This window comes from Aquarana catesbeiana, linkage group LG11 (assembly GCF_042186555.1).
Source record: "Aquarana catesbeiana isolate 2022-GZ linkage group LG11, ASM4218655v1, whole genome shotgun sequence".
In the NCBI taxonomy this organism is placed as follows: domain Eukaryota; kingdom Metazoa; phylum Chordata; class Amphibia; order Anura; family Ranidae; genus Aquarana; species Aquarana catesbeiana.
The window spans coordinates 50,023,335-50,032,663 of record NC_133334.1 but is presented as its reverse complement, the minus strand read 5'-3'; the positions used below and the strand labels follow the sequence as shown (position 1 = coordinate 50,032,663).

Here is a 9,329-nt window from a genome sequence, read left to right as displayed (position 1 = left end):
CTGTGAAGCAGGAAATAAATGACATCTCTTCCCCTAGTGAAAGCACCTTACACAGTACACATAAACACTGGCTAGGCACAGAGTTAACTCTTTGATCGCCCCTGATGGTAACCCCTTCCGAGACAATCTCATTAGTACAGTGATAGTGCATATTTTTTTAGCACTGATCACTGTATTCGTGTCACTGGTGCCCAAAATGTGTCAGTTAGTGCCACAATGTCCACTGCAATATTGCAGTCCCGCTATAAGTTGCTGATCGTCGCCATTACTAGTAAAAAATGAATAAATAAAAATATCCCATAGTTTGTAGTCAGTATAACTTTTGTGCAAACCAATCAATATACAAGTATTTTTTACCAAAAACATGTAGCAGAATACATATTGGACTAAATTTATGAAAAAATTTAATTTTTTTGCATTTTTTTTATTGGATATGTTTTATAGCAGAAAGTAAAAAAAAATATTGTTTTGTTATTGTTATTCTTTTTTTGTTTATAGCGCAAAAAAGAAAAAACGCAGAGTTGATCAAATACCACCAAACGAAAGCTCTATTTGTGGGAAAAAAATAACATACATTTTATTTGCGTACAGCATTGCATGTCCGCACAATTGTCAAAATTAAAATAACTCAGAAAATGGCCTGGTCATGAAGGGGGGTAAATCTTCCAGAGGTCAAGTGGTTAAAGGCATAGAGATGGGATCAGGGGATGGATGGAGCCAGGATGGAATCAAGGGGAAGGATGGAGCTGGGATGGGATCAGGGGGGCGGATGGAGCCGGGATGGGATCAGGGGACAGATGGAATCAAAGGGAAGGATGGAGCTGGGATCAGGGGGTAGGATGGAATCAGGGGAATGAATGGAGCTGGGATAGGATTAGGGGGATGGATGGAGCTGGGATGGGATAACTGGCATGGATGGAGCTTGGATGGGATCAAGGGAATGGATGGAGTCCGGATGGGATCGGGGGATGGAGGGAGCTAGGATGGGATCGGGGGATGGATAGAGTTGTGAAGGGATCGGGGGATGGATGGAGCTGGGATGGGATCAGGGGGATGGGTAGAGCTGGGATGGGTTCAGGGAGATGGATGGAGCTGGGATGGGATAACTGGGATGGATGGAGCTGGGATGGGATCGGCGGATGGATGGAGTCGGGATGGGATCAGGGGAATGGATGGAGTCGGGATGGGATCGGCGGATGGATGGAGCTGGGATGGGATCAGGGGAATGGATGGAGTCGGGATGGGATCGGCGGATGGATGGAGCTGGGATGGGATCAGGGGAATGGATGGAGTCGGGATGGGATCGGCGGATGGATGGAGCTGGGATGGGATCAGGGGAATTGAAAGAGCTGGGATCGGGGGATGGATAGAGTTGTAATGGGATTGATGGAGCTGGGATGGGATTGGGGGATGATGGATGGAGCTGGGATGGGATTGGGGGATGATGGATGGAGCTGGGATGGGATTGGGGGATGATGGATGGAGCTGGGATGGGATTGGGGGATGAACAGAGTTGGGATGGGATCGAGGGAATGGGTTTTGTTTAACCACATCCCTGAAGACCCTCCCACTGCTAAGCGCTTGGTCGCCCCTATTGTACGGTGGCGTGCTACACAGAGTATACATTCTACCACTGTCTTTTGAAAATGCTAGTTGCTTGGCTGTCTGCCTTCCATATTTTCTGAATTGCTGACCCAAACAAGCATGCAGCAAGTGATTTCACAACTCTAGATGCGCATATTGTTCTACATCAGTAATTACTGATAATGCAGAACAGCTAAACAACTAGAACAGCCAACCAACCAGCAACCCAGCCACAACGTACAGGCTCTCCACTCTCTGCCAGCAGCTCGATTATTCAGCCTACGCTGCTGGGATCAATGCTGCCCGAGCAGCGCTCGACTGCTCTAGTCTAACTAAGACGCCGCCCTCTGATTGGCTCAGTTCGCTCCTAGCTGGCTTCTCATCGATGCGTTCGGGCATCTGCTTAGTCCACCTCGGCGCTCGGTTGGTTCGGTCTGGCGGCCGCCATTGTCCCGGATGGTAGCTGTTCTCGGTGTCTGTGTCCATCCGCCGCTTTTACCTTCCTCCCCGCCGGCCGCCCCGCACTCCGGGATCCCTGCCATAGCAAGCTCCGGGGCTCGCAGCGGCCTGCCCTACCGGGCCTCGTCGTCACCGGGAACACCCAGGCCGGAGAGGAGGCCTGCGCCGCCCGAGAGGTGAGTGCTAAAGGGGGGGAACCTGGAGGAGGATACCGGGGGTGTGGGGGGGAGCCGGAGGAGGGACAGCAGGGGGCAATATACCTGATATATACATCCCATATACTGCTGTGTATGGTTTTATATTTTGTGTGTTTTATATATCTGTGTGAGGTTTAAAAATGAGTGGAGAGAGAGAATATGTGTGTGTATATTTTTATAATTTTATTAGTGTGTGTGTGTGTGTATATATATATATGTGTGTGTGTGTGTGTGTGTGTGTGTGTGTGTATATATATATATATATATATATATATATATATATATATATATATATATTAATTATATTCTATTCTATTCTCTATCTCTCTATGTATATATCTATCTCTTTTCAGCAGTCCTCTCCAGCTGTTGTGGAACTACAAGTTCCTTGCCGGCCGGACGGCCTCAGGTATGAGTCCTGAGGATGATGGGATTTGTAGTTCACGGCCTGATTGCCCAGGCTCTTGCATTTTTGGTGTGCAAGCAAACGCATGCGTTTGCAGATGCTCAGGGGAGAGACATTAAAGGTGATCATGTTTTTCATGTCACTTTAAAGTGATTGTAAATAATTGCCTTGTAAAACAATCCATTTAGTTTAAAATAGAAATAAAAAACAAAACATTTTTGTGTATAGATATTTAAAAAAAAAAAAAAAAAAATTTTATATATATATACACACCCACACCCCCACCCAAGTGATCACATTTCCCTCTGTTCTCAGCTACATAAGAGCTGGGGGAGGAGAAGCAGCAGCATACTGAGCTTGCCAGTGAATGGCTGTGTAGTAAGGATGAGCTCCGGGGTGTTCGCATGCTGCACGCGCCAGGAAGTCGGCACTGCACAGCGCTAATCACAAGCAGTGAGACATTTCCCGATGCGTGGCTGCAGAGATAGGGAAATGTCTCCTCGCCTGTGATTAGCGCTGTGCAGTGCCGACTTCCCGGCGGGCTTGGTGCGTGCAGCATGCGAACACCCCGGAGCTCATCCTTACTGTGCAGCAGAGGCGTTTCAGGACAAGTCTGACCGTTGGAGGAGAGTTCCCAGCATATCTAGAGAGCTAACCACGCTGTGTTCTTGTGCCTAGTGTGGTCGTTTTTTTTTTTTTTTTTTTTTTTTTTTTTTTTTTTGTAAGGAAAGCAGAGGGACTGGCAGGAACACCAGGGATTTCACATAAAGGATACACAGAGAACAGGAGACCTTCTCATACAAGTACATGGGGCAGCAGGCACATATCGGGAATATGAAATGTTGGGGTAACAAACTCTTTGAATTGTTTGGATCAAGCTGGACCAGACAAACCATTTTCTTCACCATGTGCTGCATTTTATTTCAGCTCCATACAGTACACAGTGCTGGGATCCGGCTGTGAGACAGACTTCCCTCCTCACACCCAGAACAATGCAGAGTCAGTCTGAGTGGTGCTCAGCCATTCATATGCAGGTTTGTGTTCTGTGAATGAAAATAAAGTTTTCTCAGGCTGAGTCCAAGAGCATGATGTCATCAGCCCCGCCCCTCCCACTCACCCAATCAGAGAAAGCTTTGTATTCATGCACAGAATACAAACCTGCCTATGAATGGCTGAGCGCCACTCAGACCGACTCTGCATTGTTGTGGGTGTGAGAAGGGAAGCCTGTCACACAGCCGGATCCCAGCCCTGTGTACTATATGGAGCTGAAATGACATGCAGTACTTGGTGAAGCAAATCGTTTGTTGGGATCAAGTTGGTACAAACTATTTAAAGTGACCTGAAAATCAGCTTTAAGGCCTCATGCAGTACGTTTCTCTATTTGTCCTAGAAACCTTTCCTCTTGGCAGCGCCATTTTGGCAGAGAAGACGCTAGGCACTTGGAAATGTGTTTGTATTTTATCTGTTTATCCACGTCATGTGTGTGGTTGTTAATTTCAAAGGCCAAAAAAAAAATAATTTCGGCCAGTTAAATTAACGATCAAGTGCTAAACGAGTCTAACATTTACAGGCGTCGAGCAATTTTTCTGCCAAATGGCTGCTACTCCCGGATGCACTGGTGTTTTTTTTTTTTTTTTTTTTTTTCTGCCTTTAACTGCCTATGTGTGCGTGAACATATGGGCTAACGTGCAGGGGCAGAAAAAAAAATTAAAAAAGCCAGATGCCCCTAGGAGCAGCTTAAAAACACCCAGTGTGCATGAGGCCTGAAGATTAATGGAGTCTGTCTGTGTACACTTGGGAGTTGCATTGAAGATGACTCCAGAGTTCTCTCAACTTTTTTTCTTCCACCTGTTTGTGTTCCCAGAATGGCTATTTCCTTTGCTTGTGTTTTTGTGATGTGGAAACACCTGGGTATATCTCTATCTATCTATCTATCTATCTATCTATCTATCTATCTCTATCACTTTTTTTTATATATTATTTTTTTTTTTTTTGTTTAGGCCCTGTTCAGATATTACATAGCAAGATCTACCATTTTGGGATCCTTTCTATGTATGCAAAAGTTTTAGGCAGGTGTGTAGAAGTGCTGTAACATAAGAATGTCTTTAAATATGTACAGTATCTCACAAAAGTAAGTACACCCCTCACATTTTTGTAAATATTTTATCATATCTTTTCATGTGATAACACTGAAGAAATGACACTTTGCTACAATGTAAAGTAGTGAGTGTACAGCTTGTATAACAGTGTAATTTTGCTGTCCCCTCAAAATAACTCAACACACAGCCATTAATGTCTAAACCGCTGGCAACAAAAGTGAGTACACCCCTAAGTGAAAATGTCCAGACCGGGCCAAATTAGCCATTTTCCCTCCCCGGTGTCATGTGACTCGTTAGTATTACAAGGTCTCAGGTATGAATGGGGAGCAGGTGTGTTAAATTTGGTGTTATTGCTCTCACTCTCTCATACTGGTATACCAGCAAATTTACAGTTATACAAGCTGTACAGTCATATACTTTACATTGTAGCAAAGTGTCATTTCTTCAGTGTTGTCACATGAAAAGATATAATAAAATCTTTACAAAAATGGGAGGGGTGTACTTACTTTTGTGAGATACTGTATATTTGTTTTTATCAATTTACAAAATGCAAATTGAGCAAACAGAAAAAAAAATCAAATCAATATTTGGTGTGTCCACCCTTTGGCATCAAACCAGCATAATTTCTTCTAAGTACACATTTTTTGAAGGAACTCGGCAAGTAGGTTGTTCTAAACATCTTGGAGAACCAACAAACTAACTGGATGTAGGCAGCCTCGAACCCTTCTATCTCTTCATGTAAGCTCAGACAGACTCCATGATGTTGAGATCAGGGCTCTGTGGGGGCCAAACCATCACTTCCAGGACTCTTTGTTCTTTTTTATGCTGATATTCATTTATTCTTAATAACATTGTCTGGATGTTTGGTTCTGGTGCAGAATACATTTTGGGCCAATCGCAAGCCTGCCTGATGGTTTGGTGGCATTATGGAGGGTACCATATTTGTGTGTGTGTTTTTTTTTTTTTTTTTTTTTTCTTAATGTATGTATGTATGTATGTATGTATGTATGTATGTATGTATGTATGTATGTATATATATATATATATATACACACGCGCGCGCGCTATGGTGTCTTCCCTGGTTTCTGTTTTATGGGCATACCAAGTGTACTGTTCCCTGGATAGCATAAGGAAACATAAGACCAAATATGGAGGTTGTGATTCAATGTTGAGTACGGTGTGGTCTTCCTTTATTCTTCTACAGGGATTGAATATTTACTGGTGGGGGGGAGATGGTGGTAGCAGTTGGAAGATTGCTTGATGAATCTCACTGAGCACCGTGCACTTTCAGGATTTTTGCACCCCGAAGGCTCCTGGGATATGGCATCATTTGTCTAGGGAAGAAACCAGGAATTAACTGAAGAAATGTAAAAAAAAAGTTTGTAACTAGTAAATAGAAAAGTATAAATATTTACTATTGCTAGCAGAATGAGGTTTAAAAATAATCAATATCGATTGGGAGAGTTAATTTCCAAACAGACCCTTGACATCTCCCCTTTGAGACAGGGAAAGAGACTGAGGACACAGATTCCCCAGTACCTTTCTTTGTCAGCCTCAGCTGCACTGAAATGAATGGAGAGGAGACAGAGGCTCCTCTCCATTCATAAACTGAGACATTGTAGACACCATGGGGGGGGGGGGGGGATCGGTGATTTTAACTCCCTGCACCGATCACCCGTGACTGCCCAGGTATCAGATTAGGCATCGGGGCATTTGCACGAGTATTTGTGTGGGCTTGCTTCTCTGAGGCAGCAGACTTTGTGAAAATGTTTAATATATAGTGTAATATTTGTGTCGTTCACAAAACTTTCAGGGCTGGTCTGTAAGGAGTAATACAACACAACTTTTAGGGGCCATTCACACCTGTGCATTTTTGCCCAATGCATTTTACAATGAAGTAACTGGAAGAGCAACCTCCCAATGCACTTTATGTAGTATATCAATGCACATTGGCACATCACAATGTTTTTGGCCAAGTGCAAACTTCGGATTGTTTTAGAATGTGTAACTGCAGCTCCTCTCCAGTGCTGTGGTATCCCAGATCTCCTTCCCCAGTCACTGACATCTTTGGCCGGTCGTCTTCTGGTACTGACCTTTGGCCGCTTTCTTTGGCTAGGCCTAGATGACATCAGTCTCTCGCATACACGGGAGTTCATTCATCCCGGCAGATGCTTTAATGCAGAAGAGACATAGGGGAGATGAGCAAAGTCTGGTGCAGCTCGGCATAGTAACCATTCGGCTTCCAAGTTTTATTGTTAGAGCTTAAAGGGGTTGTAAAACCTTCAAGTTTTTTCACCTCAATGCATTCTATGCATTGAGTTGAAACACCTCCTGTAATGCTGCAGCCCCCCGAGCCCCTGTCCTACTTACCTGTACCCCCTCTATCTCCTCCCGGGGATGAGCACACCAGCAAAAGCCAGTGTCTCGGGTCCTGATTGGATGGATTTATAGCAGCGCAGCCATTGGCTCCCGCTGCTGTCAATCAAATCCAATGACCCAGGGGGCGGAGCCAAGTCATACATTCAGCTTCTATGGACGCCGAATGAATGACTCGGGAGTGTGCCTGCAAGGTGACCCCAGGGAGGCCATGGGTGGCATACCTGGCGGTCACAAGCGGTGGGCATCCTTGGTGGTCCAGTGTGGGCATCCTGGGGGGGCTGCGCTGATAATCAGTCAGCACAGACCCCCCCCCCCCCCCCCCCCCCCAGTCAGAGGAGCAACTGATCGGCTCTCCTCTACTCAGGTCTACACGGCTTTTCCTGTTCACACTGTGATCAGCTGTGATTGAACACGGCTGATCACGTGGTAAAGAGCTCTCTGTCAGAGACTCTTTAACTAGATCACAGTTGCGGTGTGTCAGACTGACGCCGTACCACCGATCGCTGTGCTGCATGCCCCCCCCCCCCCCCCCCCCGGGCGCACGCTGGCTAGTTATCCTGATCACATATGACGTCCGATCAGGATAACGGAACCACTTTGCTGCTGTCATTTTGCTATATGGCGGGCGGCAAGTGATTAAAAAAAGACATCTCAAGTGAATAGCTACTGTCACTTATTTGAATCGGCGTGTTTCGCGGTGATGCCGCTTCTTCGGGACTTCGTCAAACCTGTGACAGACGCTTTTGGCCCCTTTCACACATGCAGACCATTCATTTCATCAGTTCAGTCACGTCAAAACAGATTAAGTATTCGTCTGTTTTTTGACCATCTATCGGCCGTTTTTCGACCACTTCGTTTTTTTTTTTTTGTTTTTTTTTTTAACGGAAGAAAAATAGAGCTTTGGTCAGTTTAAAAAAAAACGGATGATTGCGGATATAAATGGATGTTCATCCATTTACATCTGTTTTTCTATAGAGATGCATTGATGTCTGTTTTTCATCACAAAAACGATACTTACAAAATACTACATAGAAAAGTTACAATCATCCCAAATTGTGGAGAGGCAAGTCAGGGAATCATCTGAGAAAAAGCTGTCAGTTGGAAAGCTCCTGAAGAGGGCACTGAATTTTACCAAGCAGAGAAAGGATTATAATTCTACAACCCCAACATCGATATAACCACTTATTAATCCCACTTATAAAGCACTTCTGTTCTCCATGATCTCCCAGAAAGGTTGCAGGCATCTATCAGTCTCACAACCTCCACACATGAGTAAATTTGCCTAGAAAGCCCATTCCTTTCATACTAGAACATAACGGCAGCATATTGATTTCATCATCTCTCTCAGGAATTTAGATTTTTATCTGTCTAGACATCCCTTGTTTTAGTGATGTTTAGGCTCTGATGAAGTGGTGCTTGTAACCCCTGAAATGTGTAGGCTTATAAATAAATCTGATAAAAATTGAAACTTTTTCTGGACCATTTATTAGCCTGGCACTACTTTTTGAACTTTGAGTATTCTACTTACTAAAGTTGTACCATGAACACGAGAGTGCAGCCAACTGTTTGTTTTTGGGATATTACTCCTGCTGTGGTGTGTGTGTGTGTGTGTGTGTTTTTTTTTTTTTTTTTTTTTCTATAGTACAAAAAATAAAACACTAAACGAAAGCTCTATTTGTGGGAAAAAATGGACATAAATCTTATGTACAGTGTTGCACAACTGTGCAATTGTTAAAATAACGCAGTGCCTTATCACAACAAATTGCCTGAACTGAACGTTTTGCAGACTCCCCTTTCTTCCTGAGAGCAGTGTTTTGGCAGAAAAACAGCCTGACACTTGTAAAAATTTCTAAAGATTTAGCAAACTTTTAGGCACGTTGAATTAACGCTCAAGCACTAATGATGCCTAGTGTTAATGCGCATGTAGGCCCTTTAGCAGCATCAAGCATTTGTTTAGAGGCAGGAAAATACATGCCAGACTCCCCTAGAAGCAGCTGCAAAAAACATCCAGTGTGCATGAGGCCTAAATCGCCATTATTATATAGCGTCTATAGCTGCGTAAATCACAGTGTGTGTATGTGTGTGTGTGTGTGTGTGTGTGTGTGTGTGTATATGTATATATATATATATATATATATATATATATATATATATATATATATATATATATATATATATATATATATATATATATATATATATATA

The 9,329-nt window shown here is 43.7% G+C and overlaps 1 protein-coding gene across 6 annotated transcripts in view; it reads left to right on the top strand.

The window, feature by feature from the left end:
* The first annotated feature begins 1,966 nt into the window (after window positions 1-1,966).
* Window positions 1,967-9,329, top strand: part of AMBRA1 (autophagy and beclin 1 regulator 1) — a 168,835-nt gene continuing 161,472 nt past the window's right edge. For 2 of the 6 annotated variants that reach the window (XM_073604291.1, XM_073604297.1), the window contains exon 1: window positions 1,969-2,219. The gene's annotated coding sequence lies outside the window, so the exon portion shown is untranslated. Of the gene's footprint in view, window positions 2,220-9,329 lie in introns of all 6 variants that reach the window. The other 4 variants (XM_073604294.1, XM_073604292.1, XM_073604293.1 and 1 more) reach the window with 3 other exon arrangements.